We start from the raw sequence: 16,603 nt of genomic DNA, 5'->3' as shown, positions 1-16,603 counted from the left end.
GCCCATTGAATTTCCTACGGGGGCTTTAACTGGCAGTCGCCGGCTAGTTTGTTTTTGTTTTTTTCCTGCTCCGGGATGTGCTTCGGAGTTAACCCTTCCCAGTCCTCTCACTAGTTTACATCTTTTGTTTAGTGAACCTCATTTTAAAGCGACAAATACAAAGGAAGGTAGCAAAGCATATTGGTTAAAAATATTAATTCTAGAAACAGACTGCCGGGGCTGGAATTCCACCTTCCCCCACTAAATAGCTATATGACTTTGAGCAGTTAATCTCATAGTGCCTCAATTCCTCATCCATCAAATGCGGAGAATGGTAGTAATGCCCTTATAAGGTTGTATTGAATTCAATGAGTTATTACTGTATACTTAAAGAATTGAAAACAGTGCCTGTGCAAAGTACAGGAGTTTATGTTTCCCAAGACACAGGAGAGGGAGACTCCTAAATCAATGAAGAGTTTTCTTCACTGTTCTTAAATTCAAAAGCTCCTATTAGTCTCTTCTTGCCCACTCTACTTCATGCTCTGAAGATGCTATTGATGAGCTCCTACCAAAATGAACAAAATTAACCTAATTCAAAATGTAGTCAGAGGCAATGGCAGCTTACTTTACATACCCCAACAAGAAGCAGCTTACTTTATGGACCCTAGGAAGAAGAAGGAAAAAGATTTTCTCCTTGCTCCGTCATTAACCTAGAAGAGAAACTGCCGCAACTCAGCCAATGAGAAGCTGCTACCCAGAACTCTTCCTTTTCTCCAATAAACCTTTCCTGAAAACAACCAAATCCCTCCTGCCCTCTATAAAAGCAACCCCCTCTCCTTGTTCTTCAGACTTGCCTATGCTTTTGGCATAGCTTGCAGGTCCTAAATTGCAATTCCTCTACTACTCCCAAATCAGTTTTTCTTTGCTGGCTAAATGACTGGAAATTTTATTTTTAAGGTTGGCAGACCTTAATTTTGTCACAAAACCCCACAGGTAATGGATCCAATAATCAAACTACTAGGCTAATTTGATGCAGAAAGGAGGCCTCTCTCATGGTGACTTAGCTGGTGAGAAGGGAAACAGGAAGTGCAACATGTCTTCCACAATACAATATTTATATCAGAAATATATATGTATATACACACACATATATATATGTGTATGTGTGTGTATGTGTATATATCTATATCTATATCTATCTATATCTATATCTATATATATCAATGTTATGCATACACATTTGATTATCCCAAGACCTTTGCTCTCTCCTGAGCTTTCTTGCAACTGGTTGATTTCCTCCTCACCATACTTAAGAAATCTGGTTCTTTTATTTCTGCTCATCTGAGAGGTTTTTTGTTTTTTTTTTTAAGATTTTATTTATTCATGAGAGACACAGAGAGAGAGAGAGGCAGAGACACATGCAGAAGGAGAAGCAGGCTCCATGCAGGGAGCCCCATGTAGGTCTCGATCCTGAGACTTGATCCCGGGACTGGATCCTGGGACTCCAGGATCATGCCCTGGGCCTGAAGGCAGGTGCTAAACCACTGAGCCTGCCAGGGATCCCCCTCAACTGAGAGTTTTTAAGTTCAATGTAACATCGCAAACAAATTGGAGTACCTAAGATACTTACCTGTTTAACATTACCTTGGAAAACAATTTTCTCATCAAAATTTGGTTGTTGTTTAGTGGATGTTGAGCTTTTCATCTGCATCCCTATTGAGGTCACTACTTCATGAATACATGTGGAAAGCTTCTTAAAATGCTTTGTACAACTCCAATTCCCATTATATGCAAAATTATAAGGAACCCAGTAGGAGTCATCTCAAGAAAGCATTACTTCTTTTAGTTTGGGATATTTCCCTCTACTTTTACAGTAGGAAAACAAGGGGGGGGGGTGCGGGTGGTTCCTCTTTTTTTTTTTCTTTTGAAGAGAAGAGAACCAAGTTCCTAGTATCATTTTCTTTTCTTTTCATTGTTATATGCAAATTAGGAATATTTTTCTTGTTTGTTATAAGTAATCTTTGCCCTCCTGATTGAAGCTATATACCTTAAATGGAAATTTGATGCCAAACACTGAAAGGAAGCCCAGTGGTAATTAATGGTGACTTTGGAGGTTTTTTTATGTTTTGTCTATCATTGGTGCTATTCAGTTGTTTCATTTTACCCACAGGATATTCTGAAGAGTCACCCTCATAGAAAATACTTAGGTATGGGAGAAGAGAGAGGTAAACAAAAATCAGTGATGCATGATATTTTAATGCCCAGAACTAAGAACATAATAAACGTAGGTTTTAATGTTTTGCCTTAGATATCAATTGATAATCATTTATATAAAAATATATACAGTATAACAAGCAACAAATACATAAAGTATATGTAGGATAGTATGTTCAGAGTGAAATGGAAGGGGCTAATTACTCATGTGATCCTGGCTAATTAAAAGCAGTGAATTTGTGGCCTAAGTGATTTCAGTTTGTGGTATATATATACACTGTACCACAGTATTACTGTTTACTTCAATTTCATGGAGACAAAATACGGCGTCTCAGTGAAAAAAAATTCATCTTCCATGTGACTTGAAAGAAGAGTTATAATAAGTGAGGCTCATTTCTATTTACTATAGATATGATAACTGAATTGCTGGGTTTTTAAGCACTAGCTTAACTTTACTAATTAAAATTGGTACAAGGAACCAATTAATCAGAACAAGAAACAAATTAATCAGAAATTTCAACGGAGTAATACTTGAGTTCTCTGTCTAATACAGAGATCTGGAATTCACAGAACATTCTCTTCTAAGATCTTAAGATCATATATCAGAATCACTGTCAACAACGTAGAACTTAAGTAGACCCAAGCTAATATCTATGGTATTCCAATCTGTTTGCAAACTTTATTTACACCACCCTTCAGGAAGATTTCTCCACATTCCAAGTGCAGTACTATCTGTCTAAAGGCAAATACAATGACTTACCACATCCTACTTCCAACTCTAAGTATAGGTTCCAAGGACCTATCCTGAATTCAAAGTTGTCTAGCAGGATACTCAAGAAAACACCATGCTTACTCAAAAAACCAGAATGTAATACAAGCTGTGGAGTAGCATTTAACATTCTTTTTTGCTATTATTTCAAGAAATAGTTTCTGGTCTGTTTTCCCGAGATTTGTTAAAATTTTCTACAATTTGGTCAAATAAAGGGACATTGCTATTACTGGATTGCTTTTACTCAGTCCTCAGCTAATATTATGACCTTTCCCTCGGGGTCTCTGGCATTTCCTGTCCCTCCTCATTTGATAGGCCTAATTTTTTGATCTCTGATACAAAATTATAAGACTCATTTGTTCATCTGGGCTGACTTCTGCTCTCAGAATCAACCAGGATTTCATTATACTGCTGATGGATATTCTACCTTTTACCCCTTTTATAGTTTTATGTAAAAATCTTATGAATTGAGTGTTTTGAATCAAGTATTTTAAAAAATCACCTAACAGCTAACATCACTTTTTATATACAGAAACAGTTAACATGAAAAATACTTAATGCCTTTTCTCCTCATATCAATACTACATTAACTATTTAAATGAAATTAACAACATAATTATTATATTTAATTACATTTTACTCATTCATAATGAAATATATTGCATTAAAATTTTATTCATGTTTATATTATCTTCCTTCTAAATCTTAATAAGCTAAAGTTTAATCGGTAAATAGCAAAGTACAAAACTGTGCAAATTTAAGTAATAGAAAAGAAACTATTAAAATGGGATTAGCCACACACCACCAACACTGTCTGCCTGAAGCTCTAACACCAACACCACCCCCTTGAGCTCTACAGGTGCTGCTTTTCTCAGGCCAGTATATTTGAGAACCAGAGCAGTGGGCCCATCCCAAGAAGACCAGCACAAACCCCTGCACATACCATGTCTACTGAGCATAGGGTCCTGCAAGCTTCAGTTCTTAGGTCTCTTTTAACAAGCAGACCAGTGCACACGTAGTTAAAACTTGCCATGCTCTGGCCAAGGTCCAAACACTCCCCACTGCAGGCAAGGAGAAAATAATTATTAAAAAGAGTAGGTGCATTATCTTACATTTCTCCTTAAGTAGCAATAATGTGTAACAGAAACATAAACCTTACGTATTCCTCAATTATAATCAAAGAGAAGTTAAATCCTGCATTTTTCAAAAAAAAAAAAAAGGAAAATGGGCAAGTGCTCAGCAAGTACTTAGTGAATTAACAAATGAAATAAACATGTGAAAGAATATTCTGCACAACGCCTAATAATGGAGCACACGGAAAGGTTCTGAAAATGTTAACTGCTGTGGACATCCTTGTTAGACTTATATCCCATCCAGATTTTTTTGAACCCATAAAAGTGTCTGAAGTACGAGAAATATGTAACCTAAGTGTCTGCCCCAGCAGCAGTTATGCTTCTGTAGAGCCTCTGGTGGAAGGGATTGCTCCTGGCACAGATCACAGGTGCTCTGCACCACACATTGCTACCACTGCTGATCTTCAGTCTTGATGCTTTGTTCTGCATTTCCTTTACTCACCTTGCATCCATCTTCTCTTCTTGTCCTATAAATTATTTTATTTTCATCTTGCTATATGAATTTTATTGATATATAATTCAAATAATTTAAGATTAACCCTTTTAAAGTGTCTAATACAGTGGTTGTTAGTATATTCACAACACTGAAATCAAAGCAACCATCTAATTCTAGAATTCTGGACATTTCACATGAATGAAATCAACAATATGTGGCCTCTGATGTCTCACTTGTTTCACTTCGCATGTTTTCAAGGTTCGTCCATGTTGTAGCTATTTTACTGTCACATATTCCATTGAAGGGATCTACTACTTTCTTTTTTGATCTACTACTTTTTTATATCCATCAGCTGATGAACATTTGAGTTGTTCCTACTTTTTGGCTATTATGAATAATGATGCTATTACCATCCACGTACTATTATTATAATTTGTAGGGACATATGGTGATAATGGTGATGCTGTGTAACATTGACAAACTGATTTTCACAGTGGCTACATCTTTTTTACATTCTCAGCAATGTATGAGGACTCCAATTTCTCCTTATTCTCACAGACACTCGTTATTTCCTATTTAAAAAAATATAGCCATCTCAGTTGGCATGAAGTGGTATCTCATTACCATTTTGATTTACATTTCCCTAGTAACTATTCATATTAAGCCTCTTTTCATGTGCTTATTGAGCATTTGTTTTTCTTCTTTGGAGAGCTGTCTATCCAAACCTTTGCCCCCCTTTTAAATGGGCTGTTTGTTTTCATTATTGAGTTGTAAAAGTTCTTTATACATTCTGGATATTAGGCTCTTATTAGATATCTGAAATGCAAATATCTTCCCCTATTCTGTGAATTGCTGTTTCACTTTTCTGATAGTATTCTTTGATGCATTTTTTAATGAAACCTAATTATATATTCCATTGGTTATTTTTGCTTTTGGTGTCATGTATCAGAAAAGCATGCCTAATCCATTGTCCTGAAGAGCTACACCTCTGTTTTCTTCTAAGAGTTCTCTTGTTCCAGCTTTTACATTAAGGTCTTTTATACATTTTGTTTAAATATTTATATACAGTATAAGGTAGGGGACTAAATTATTCTTTTGAATATGGATTAAAAATTGTCTCAGTCATTTGTTGATAAGACTATTGTTTTCTCATTGAATGAACTTGGCATCATTGTTGAAAATAGATTGGCAAAAAGTAAATGGAGTTTGTATCATCTCAATTCTATCCCGTTGGTCTATATGTCTAGCCTAGCGCCAGTACCAAACTATTTTGGTTACTGTGCAAAAATGGTAGTTGGTATCTTGGTCGGGATTACATTTAATCTGTAAATTATTTTGGAGACTAATGGTATTTGACAATATCTAATCTTGCAGCCCATGTATGTGGGATGCTTTCCCCCTTACTTCTCAGTCTTCTTTACCTTCTTTAAAATTGTTCTGCAGTTTCAGTGTACTAGCCTTGCAGTTATTTGCCATATTTATTCCTAAGTGTTTTATTATTTCTGATGTTATTGTAGATGGCATTGTTTTCTTAATTTCATTTCTGGATTGTTCATGGCTAGTATATTAGTTTGCCAGGGCAGCTAAAACAAATTGCCACAGACTGGGTGGCTCAGACAACATAAATTTATTTCCTCACAGCTCTAGAGATCAGAAGTCCAAGACTAGGCTGTCAGTAGGTCTCATTTCTTCTCAGGGCTCTTTCCTTGGCTTGCAGCTTGCCACTTTCTCTCTATATCCTCTTCTGGTGCAGGTACATCCCTGGTGACCCTCTGCGTGTCCAAATTTCCTCTTTTTATGAGGATATTAGTCGGATTGGATAAGGGCCAGAGATGCCTGGCTGGCTCAGTTGGTAGAACATGAGACTTTTGATCTCAGGATTAGAAATTCAAGCCCTGTTGGGTGTAGAGGTAACTTAAAAATAAAATGTTAAAAAAATAGTGGATAACGGCCTACCCTACAGGCATTATTTTAACATAATATCCTTTTTAAGGGACCTATTTCCAAATATAGTCACATTCTGAAATACTAGGATTAGGATTGCAACATATGAATTTGTGCATGAGTGTTGGGGTGGGGGGAATAGAATTCAGCCAGTAACAGCTAGTATATGGCAACAGTATTGATATTTGCTTATTGTTTTTGTGTTCTGCAACCTGCTGAATTCATTCATTAGAACTCTAAATAGTTCTTGATGTGTACATATTTTTCTTCTTGGGAAAAATGTCTACTCAAAAATGTCTACTTGTTCTTTTAAAGCAAATTAAATTTACTCAATGCTTTCAAATGTATATTCTTAAAATATATGTGAACACATGTTTTTAAGGAATATTTGTCTTGGACAAACACCCCGAATTTTGAGCAGTAAAGGGAACCTCCTTATAATGTGGCTTATTACTCCAAACATTCAGAAATGATGCTGGCTAATCAAATTGTTCCTTAAAACAGTGTTTACTAAATGTGAGTCACATACCACCATTCTTATGTCCTATATATGTGTGTATATTATCTCCTATGCCATTGTTTACTCATTATTTTTAATCTTATTTTTTAGCCTTACATTTTTAAACATAGCCTTGTTTTGAGTATCTACATTTTATGTGCTAGTCACATTATTTTTAATAAACATTAACATAAATATGTAAAAAATCACGTATTTGCTTATTTTTGCTTATTTTTAATCTCATTATTTTTTGTTTTTCGTTTTTTGTCTTTTTTTTTGCTAATAAATTGTATGACTCCCTTATATAATTTGGATATTAACCCCTTATCAGACAAATGGTTTGCAAATATTTTCTCCCATTACATAGGTTGCCTTTTCGTTTTGTTAGGTCATTTCTTTTGCTACACAGAAGATTTTTCATTTTATGTAGTCTCACTTGTCATTGTTTTATTTCTTTGCTTGTGCTTTAAGTATACTATCCAAGACCAATATCAAAATTTTCCCCTATGTTTTCTTGGAATTTTAGTTTCAGGTCTTATATTTAATCCATATTGAGTTAATTTTTGTAAGATAGGTATCTAGTTTCATTCTTTATGTGTGAATATCCAGTTTTCCCATCACCATTCACTAAAGAGACTGCCATTTTTCCATTAATTAATCTTGAATAATTTATCAAATACTAGTTGACCATACATGTACAGATTTATTTCTGGGTTTCAGCTGTGTTCCATCAGTCTGCATGTCTATTTTTATGCCAGTGTGATACTGTTTTGATTATCTTTGTAATATAGTTTAAAATCAGTAAGTGTGATACCTCCCTCCAGCTTTGTTCTTTTTTCATGATTGCTGTGGCAATGTGGGGCCTTTTGTGGTTCCATATGAATTTTAGGATTGTTTTTTCTATTTCTGTGAAAAAATGCCTTTGGAACTTTGCACAGAATCCATAGATGGCTTTGGGTAGTACAGACTTTTTAATAATGTGAATTCATCTGATCTATAAACACAGGGTATCTTTCCACTTATTTGCAGCTTCCTCAATTTCTTTCATTTATGTCATAGTTTTCAGTGTACAGACCGTTCACTTGATTTATTGCTAAGTATTTTATTGGTTTTGATCCTACTGTAAATGGATTACTTTCTAAACTTATCTTCTACAGATAGTTTGTCAGAAGTATGTAGAAATACAACTTATTTTGCATCTTGATTTTGTATCCTAAAACTTTACTGAATTCATTTATTCATTTTAATGCTTTTTGGTGGAGTCTTTAAATTTTTCTACATGCAAGATTATATCAGAGACAACCTTAATTACTCTTTTATGATTTGGATGGCTTTTCTTTCTTTTTCTTGCCTAATTTCTCTTAGGACTTCCAGTACAATGTTGAAGAGAAGTTGCAAAAGTAGCACCATTGTCTTATTCCTGATCTTAGAGGAAAGGCTTTTGATTTTTCACCACTGAGTATGAGGTAAGCTATGGGCTTGTTGTATATGACCTTTATTATGATGAAGTATCTTCCTTCTATGTCCACTTGTTGAATTTTTATTATGAAAGGATGTTGAATTTTGTTAAACACTTTTCTGCATCTATTGAGATGATGTGGTATATCACATTTATTGATTTGTATATGGTAACCATCTTTGCATCTCAGGGATAAATCCCACTTGATCACAGTATATCTTCCTTTTAATATGCTATTGAATTCAGTTTAGTAATAGTTTGTAGGGAATTTTTGAATGTATATTTATCTGGTATTTTGTCTATAGTTTTCTATTCTTGTAGTATCCTTATCTGGCTTTGTTATCAGGGTAATACAAGCCTCTTAACATGAGTTTGAGAATGTCCCCTATTTAATTTTTGAAGGAGTTTGATAGTTGGTGTCAGTTCTTCTTTAAATGTTTGGTAGAATTCACTGGTGAAGCCATCTGGTTCTGGGTTTTTTGTTGTTGTTGTTGTTGTCATTGGAAAATTCTTAATTATGGATTCAATCTCTTTCTATTGATCTACTGGGATTTTCTATCCCTTCATGATTTAGAATTGGTAGGTTGTAAGTTTATAGGAATTTATCCATTTCTTGTAGACTGTTAGATTTCTTGGCACAGGGGATGCCTGGGTGGCTCAGCGGTTTAGCGCCGAAGGGCCCAGGGTGTGATCCTGGAGTCCAGGGATCGAGTCCCAGTCGGGTTCCCAGCATGGAGCCTGCTTCTCCTTCTGCCTGTGTATCTGCCTCTCTCCCTCACTCTGTGTATCTCATGAATGAAGAAATAAAATCTTAAAAAAAAAAAAAAAAGATTTCTTGGCACATAATTGTTCATAGTAGTCTAGTATGATCCTCTGTATTCCTGTGCTATCTGTTGTAATGTCTCCACCTTAATTTCTTTTTTTAAAATAATAAATTTATTTTTATTAGTGTTCAATTTGCCAAAATACAGAATAACACACAGTGCTCATCCCGTCAAGTGCCCCCCGCAGTGTCCATCACAAATTCACCCCCACCCCCAGCCCTCCTCCCATTTCACCACCCCTAGTTTGTTTCCCAGAGTTAGGAGTCTTTATTTTCTGTCTCCCTTTCTGATATTTCCTACCCATTTCTTCTCCCTTCCCTTATATTGTCTTTCATTATTATTTATATGCCCCAAATGAATGAGAACATATAATGTTTGTCCTTCTCCGATTGGCTTACTTCACTCAGCATAATACCCTCCAGTTCCAACCACCTTGAAGCAAAAGGTGGGTATTGGTCATTTCTAATGGCTGAGTAATATTCCATTGGATACATAAACCACATCTTCTTTATCCATTCATCTTTCTTTTGATGGACACCGAGGCTCCTTCCACAGTTTGGTTATTGTGGACATTGCTGCTCTAAACATCCGGGTGCAGGTGTCCCGGCATTTCATTACATTTGTATTTTTTGGGTAAATCCCCAAAAATGCAATTGCTCGGTCATAGGGTAGTTCTATTTTTTACTCTTTGAGGAACCTCCACACAGTTTTCCAGAGGCTCTGCACCATTTCACGTTTCCACCAACAATGTAAGAGGGTTCCCTTTTCTCCGCATCCTCTCCAACATTTGTTGTTTCCTGCCTTGTTAATTTTCCCCATTCTCACTGGTGTGAGGTGGTATCTCATTGTGGTTTTGATTTGTATTTCCCTAATGGCAAGTGATGCAGAGCATTTTCTCATGTGCGTGTTGGCCATGTCTATGTCTTCCTCTGTGAGATTTCTGTTCATGTCTTTTGCCCATTTCATGATTGGATTGTTTGTTTCTTTGGTGTTGAGTTTAAGAAGTTCTTTGTAGATCTTGGAAACTAACCCTTTATCTGATACGTCATTTGCAAGTATCTTCTCCCATTCTGTAGGTTGTCTTTTAGTTTTGTTGACTTTATCCTTTGCTGTGCAAAAGCTTCTTATATTACTGAAGTCCCAATAGTTCATTTTTGCTTTTGTTTCTTTTGCCTTCGTGGATGTATCTTGCAAGAAGTTACTATGGCCGAGTTCAAAAAGGGTGTTGCCTGTGTTCTCCTCTAGGGTTTTGATGGAATCTTGTCTCACATTTAGATATTTCATCCATTTTGAGTTTATCTTTGTGTATGGTGCAAGAGAGTGGTCCAGTTTCATTCTTCTGCATGTGGATGTCCAATTTTCCCAGCACCATTTATTGAAGAGACTGCCTTTCTTCCAGTGGATAGTCTTTCCTCCTTTATTGAATATTAGCTGACCATAAAGTTGAGGGTCCACTTCTGGATTCTCTATTCTGTTCCATTGATCTATGTGTCTGTTTTTGTGCCTGTACCACACTGTCCTGATGACCACAGCTTTGTAGTACAACCTGAAATCCGGCATTGTGCTGCCCCCAGTGATGGTTTTCTTTTTTAAAATTCCCCTGACTATATGGGGTCTTTTCTGATTCCACAAAAATCTTAAAATAATTTGTTCCAACTCTCTGAAGAAAGTCTATGGTATTTTGATAGGGATTGCATTAAACGTGTAAATTGCCCTGGGTAACATTGACATTTTCACAATATTAATTCTGCCAATCCATGAGCATGGAATATTTTTCCATCTTGTTGTGTCTTCCTCAATTTCTTTCAGAAGTGTTCTATGGTTTTTACGGTATAGATCCTTTACCTCTTTGCTTAGGTTTATTCCGAGGTATCTTATGCTTTTGGGTGCAATTGTAAATGGGATTGACTCCTTAATTTCTCTTTCTTCAGTCTCATTGTTTGTGTATAGAAATGCCACTGACTTCTGGGCATTGATTTTGTATCCTGCCACGCTGCTAAATTGCTGTAAGTTCTAGCAATCTTGGGGTGGAGGCTTTTGGATTTTCTATGTAGAGTATCATGTCATCAGCGAAGAGGGAGAGTTTGACTTCTTCCTTGCCAATTTTAATGCCTTTAATGTCTTTTTGTTGTCTGATTGCTGAGGCGAGGACTTCCAGTACTATGTTGAACAGCAGTGGTGAGAGTGGACATCCCTGTCTCGTTCCTGATCTTAGGGGAAAGGCTCCCAGTGCTTCCCCATTGAGAATGATATTTGCTGTGGGCTTTTCATAGATGGCTTTTAAGATGTCGAGGAATGTTCCCTCTATCCCTACAGTCTGAAGAGTTCTGATCAGGAATGGATGCTGTATTTTGTCAAATGCTTTCTCTGCATCTAATGAGAGGATCATATAGTTCTTGGTTTTTCTCTTGCTGATATGATGAATCACACTGATTGTTTTACGAGTGTTGAACCAGCCTTGTGTCCCGGGAATAAATCCTACTTGGTTATGGTGAATAATTTTCTTAATGTACTCTCGGATCTTATTGGCTAGTATCTTGTTGAGAATTTTTGCATCCATGTTCATCAGGGACATTGGTCTATAATTCTCCTTTTTGGTGGGGTATTTGTCTGGTTTTGGAATTAAGGTGATGCTGGCCTCATGGAACAAATTTGGAAGTACTCCATCTCTTTCTATCTTTCCAAACAGCTTTAGTAGAATAGGTATGGTTTTTTCTTTAAACGTTTGATACAATTCCCCTGGGAAGCCATCTGGCCCTGGACTTTTATGTCTTGGGAGGTTGTTGATGACTGCTTCAATTTCCTCCCTGGTTATTGGCCTGTTCAGGTTTTCTATTTCTTCCTGTTCCAGTTTTGGTAGTTTGTGGCTTTCCAGACATGCATCCATTTCTTCTAGATTGCCTAATTTATTGGCGTATAGCTGTTCATAATATGTTTTTAAAATCGTTTGTATTTCCTTGGTGTTGGTAGTGATCTCTCCTTTCTCATTCATGATTTTATTAATTTGAATCTTCTCTCTCTTCTTTTTAATAAGGCTAGCTAATGGTTTATATATCTTATTAATTCTTTCAAAGAACCAACTCCTGGTTCTGTTGATCTGTTCCACAGGTCTTCTGGTCTCGATTTTGTTTAGTTCTTCTCGAATCTTTATTAATTCTATTCTTCTGCTGGGTGTAGGATCTATTTGCTGTTTTTCTCTAGCTCCTTTAGGTGTAAGGTTAGCTTTTGTATTTGAGTTCTTTCCAGTTTTTGAATGGATGTTTGTATTGCAATGTATTTCCCCCTCAGGACTGCTTTTGCTGCATCCCAAAGATTTTGAATGGTTGTATCTTCATTCTCATTAGTTTCCATGAAACTTTTTAATTCTTCCTTCATTTCCTGGTTGACCTTTTCATCTTTTAGCAGGATGGCCCTTAATCTCCACGTGTTTGAGGTCCTTCCAAACTTCTTGTTGTGATTTAGTTCTAATTTCAAGGTGTTATGGTCTGAGAATATGCAGGGGACGATCCCAATCTTTTGGTATCAGTTCAGACCCAATTTGTGACCCAGTATGTGATCTATTCTGGAGAAAGTTCCATGTGTACTTGAGAAGAATGTGTATTCAGTTGAGTTTGGATGTAAAGTTCTGTAGATAACTGTGAAATTCATCTGGTCCAGTGTATCATTTAAAGCTCTTGTTTCTTTGGAGATGTTGTGTTTCGAAGACCTATCAAGTGTAGAAAGCGCTAGATTGAATTCACCAAGTATAAGTGTATTATTATCTAAGTATGTCTTAACTTTGGTTGTTAATTGATTGATATATTTGGCAGCTCCCACATTCGAGGAATATATATTGAGGATTGTTAAGTCCTCTTGTTGGATAGATCCTTTAAGTATGATATAGTGTCCCTCTTCATCTCTCACTACAGTCTTCAGGGTAAAGTTTAGTTTATCTGATATAAGGATGGCTACCCCTGCTTTCTTTGAGGACCATTTGAATGGTAAATGATTCTCAAACCTTTTATTTTCAGGCTGTAGGTGTCCTTCTAAAATGAGTCTCTTGTAGACAGCAAATAGATGGATCCTGCTTAAAAAAGTCTGAATACCCAGTCTGAAACCCTGCGCCTTTTGATGGGGTCATTAAGCCTGTTCACGATCAGAGTTACTATTGACAGATAGGAATTTAGTGTCATCTTGATATCTATTCAGTCCTTGTTTTTGTGGATTGTTCCACTGGACTTCTTCTTAAAGGGGGATTTTAAGAGTCCTCCTTAAAATTTCTTGAAGAGCTGGTTTGGAGGTCACATATTCTTTCAGTTCCTGCCTGTCTTGGAAGCTCTTTATCTCTCCTTCCATTCTGAATGAGAGCCTTGACGGATAAAGTATTCTTGGTTGCATGTTCTTCTCATTTAGGACCCTGAATATATCCTGCCAGCCCTTTCTGGCCTGCCAGGTCTCTGTGGAGAAGTCTTCTGTTACCCTAATACTCCTCCCCATAAAAGTCAGGGATTTCTTGTCTCTTTCTGCTTTAAGGATCTTCTTTTTATCTTTGGAATTTGCAAGCTTCACTATTAAATGTTGAGGTGTTGAACAGTTTTTATTGATTTTAAGGGGGGATCTCTCTATTTCCTGGATCTGAATGCCTGTTTCCCTTCCCAGATTAGGAAAGTTGTCAGCTAGGATTTGTTCAAATACATATTCTGGCCCTCTGGTCCTTTCGGCGCTCTTGGGAACCCCAATTAAATGTAGGCTTTTCTTCCTCAGGCTGTCATTTATTTCCCTTAATCTATCCTCATGGTCTTTTAATTGTTTGTCTCTTTTTTCCTCAGTTTCCCTCTTTGCCATCAACTTGTCTTCTATGTCACTCACTCATTCCTCCACCTCGTTAACCCTCGTCGTTAGGACTTCTAGTTTGGATTGCATCTCATTCAATTGATTTTTAATTTCTGCCTGATTGGATCTAAATTCTGCAGTCATGAAGTCTCTTGAGTCCTTTATGCTTTTTTCTAGAGCCACCAGTAGCTTTATAATAGTGTTTCTGAATTGGCTTTCTGACATTGAATTGTAATCCAAATTTTGTAACTCTGTGGGAGAGAGGACTGTTTCTGATTCTTTCTTTTGAGGTGAGGTTTTCCTTCTAGTCGTTTTTGCTCAGTTCAGAGTGGCCAGAAACAAGTGGTATTGGGAAAAGGAGAAAAAGAGAGGAGAGAAAGAAGGAAAAAAAAGAGAAAAAGAAAAAAGAAAAAAGGAAGAAAAAAAGAAAAAAAAGGGAAGAAAAAGAGAAAGAAAAAAGGGTGGGGGAAGCAAACAGAAATCAATAATCAAAAACAAAACAAAACAAAACAAAACAAAACAAAAAACACGGGGGAGTATCTTCTGATTCTCTATACTTTAAGTCCCTTTACTTCTCCTGGAACTTGTCCGTCTAGCTGGTCTTCTGGGGGAGGGGCCTCTGGTGCTGATTTTTGCTCTTAGCACTCGGGGGAGCTGCTCTGCCCCATGCCTGGTGCAGGGCTCAGTGGATGTTGTTTACCCCGTGAGGCCCCAGGAGGAACAACCACAGTGGCGGCAGCCAGCTCTGGAGCCCTGGAGTCAGCTCCCGCAGTAACTACGGAGCGCTATATCTGCAGGGCCTGGAGGCTCCGGGGCGGGGCCGCTGATCTGCTCAGCTTGGGGCAGGAGCGTCCTTGCTGTCCTGGGCCCTCCTGGCCTCTGCCTGTCCCGGGGGGAGGCCGGATCCTGGGCTGTGTCCCGGCGCCCTGGGCTCCCGGTCCTATGCTGTTGGATTCCAGCTCCCGGAGCGTGCAGCCCCCTTTCCGGGAGCCTCTGCCCGAGCCCCTCGGAGCTGTTCCCGGGTCCAGCCGTGCACGCTGCAGCCCTTTAGGGAGCTCGGGGCACTCTCCCCGGGGTGCAGGTGTCTGTTCGTGTCCCCGGGAGCCTGACGGCATCCCCGCTCTCCTGTGGTCCTGCTCTAACTCCCTGCGAGCCCCTTTCCGCCCGGGAAGGTTGGTGCAGCTCCTGCTTCTCCTGGACGGGGCTCTCCTGTCCTGGGGACACTCGCCCCGGCCTCAGCCCGGCTCCTCGCGGGGCCCCTCCCCCTTGGATGCCTTTTGTTTTTTTATTTCTTTTTTCCACCTTCTTCCTACCTTGATAGAACCGTGAACTCTTCTCACTGTAGCATTCCAGCTGTTCTCTCTTGAAATCTCAGGCCGAATTCATAAATTTTCAGGATGATTTGAAGGTTATCTAGGTAATTTGGTGGGTACAGGTGACTTGGGGACCCTACTCTTCCACCATATTGCCCCTCCCTTTCCTCTTTAATTTCTAATATTTTTGAGTCCTATTTCTTGGTCAGTCTAGCTAACAGTTTGTCATTTTTGTTATGTTTTAAAAAACAACTCTTAAAAAATAAAAAATAAAAATAAAATAAGAAAACAACTCTTAGTTTCAATGCTCTCTTCAATTATTTTTCCTATTCTTTAGTTCATTTATTTTTGTTTTGCTCTTTGTTACCTTTTACATTTTGCTAACTTTGGTATTAGTTAATTTTTCTTTTTATATTTTCTCAAGGCATACAATAAGATTATTTGAATCCTTCTCTTCATGTAGGCATTTATCACTGAAAACTTCCTTCTTAGAACTGTTTTTCTTCATCCCATAAGTTTTTATCTGTTGTTTCCATTTTTATTTATCTCAAGATATTTTTTTATTTTCTTTTTGATTTCTTATTCAACCTACTGGTTTTCAGCAAAAAAAAATTGGTTGTTTGATTTCCTCATATTTGTTAATCTTCCAATTGTTTGGCTGTCATTGATTTTTAGTGTTTTACCAATGAGGTTGGAAAAGATATTAGCATAATTTCAGTCTTTAACAATTTGCAAAGACTTGTTTTGTGATCTAACATATGATCTATTCTGAAGAATGTTCCATGTGTGCTTGAGAGGAATGTATATTTTTCTGCTGTTTGATAAATTGTCCTACATATAACTGTTAGGTTCATTTGATCTACAGTATAGTTCAATTCCAATGTTTCTTTAGTAATTCTCTCTATATATGATCTATCTATTGTTGAAAGTGCAATACTGAAGTCCCCTACTACTATTGTATTACTATCTATTACTCTCTTCAGATTTGTTAGTATTTGCTTAATATATTTAGGTGCTCTGATATTGTGTGCATATGAATTTATAATTGTTACATCCACTTGATGAATTTACCCCCCTACCATTATATTGTCTCTTATAATTTTTAATTTAAAAATATTTTGTATGATATAATGTATGCATCTTTGCTCTCTTTTGGTTTCCATTTCCATTTTTGAGCCTATATTTATCCTTAAATCTGAAGTGACTCTCTTTGCAGAGAGC

This window comes from Vulpes lagopus, chromosome 8, assembly GCF_018345385.1.
Source record: "Vulpes lagopus strain Blue_001 chromosome 8, ASM1834538v1, whole genome shotgun sequence".
Lineage (NCBI taxonomy): Eukaryota > Metazoa > Chordata > Mammalia > Carnivora > Canidae > Vulpes > Vulpes lagopus.
This window is presented reverse-complemented; position numbering follows the sequence as displayed.